The sequence below is a fragment of the Seriola lalandi genome, unplaced genomic scaffold (genome assembly GCF_002814215.2).
Source record: "Seriola lalandi dorsalis isolate HSWRI2012SDOR001 ecotype SW California unplaced genomic scaffold, Sedor1 jcf7180002054604, whole genome shotgun sequence".
In the NCBI taxonomy this organism is placed as follows: Eukaryota; Metazoa; Chordata; class Actinopteri; order Carangiformes; family Carangidae; genus Seriola; species Seriola lalandi.
Window position 1 is genome coordinate 15,690 of NW_019525157.1, and position 570 is coordinate 16,259.

Genomic DNA, 570 nt, shown 5'->3' on the forward strand with positions numbered 1-570 from the left:
GGGGGGGGTGATGCTGCCGCCCTACAGGGTTGATAAGTTATGGTGATTGAGCGTTTGGTCCCTGTCCCCTACAGGAATGTAATTTTACACTCTGTCAGCATCACAGCAACACACACACACACACACACACACACACACACACACACACACACACACACACACACACACACACACAGACCAGCTGCTGCTCTGATGTAAGAAAAACATATAATCATCCTATACTAAGTCAAACTACAGGCTAGCTGTTTCCCTCTGTTTCCAGTCTTTATGCTAAGCTAAGCTAACGGGCTGCCAGTGGTGGCTTCCTGTTTACTGCACACACACGAGAACAAATTTTGTAAAGCTATTTCTTTACCGTTAGTGATTGATCAGCTTTATATGAAACAAGTCAGTAACAGTCAGTAACAGTCAGTAACAGTCAATAACAGTCAGTAGCAGTCAGTAACAGTCAGTAACAGTCAATAACAGTCAGTAACAGTCAGTAACAGTCAATAACAGTCAGTAACAGTCAGTAACAGTCAGTAACAGTCAATAACAGTCAGTAACAGTCAGTAACAGTCAGTAACAGTC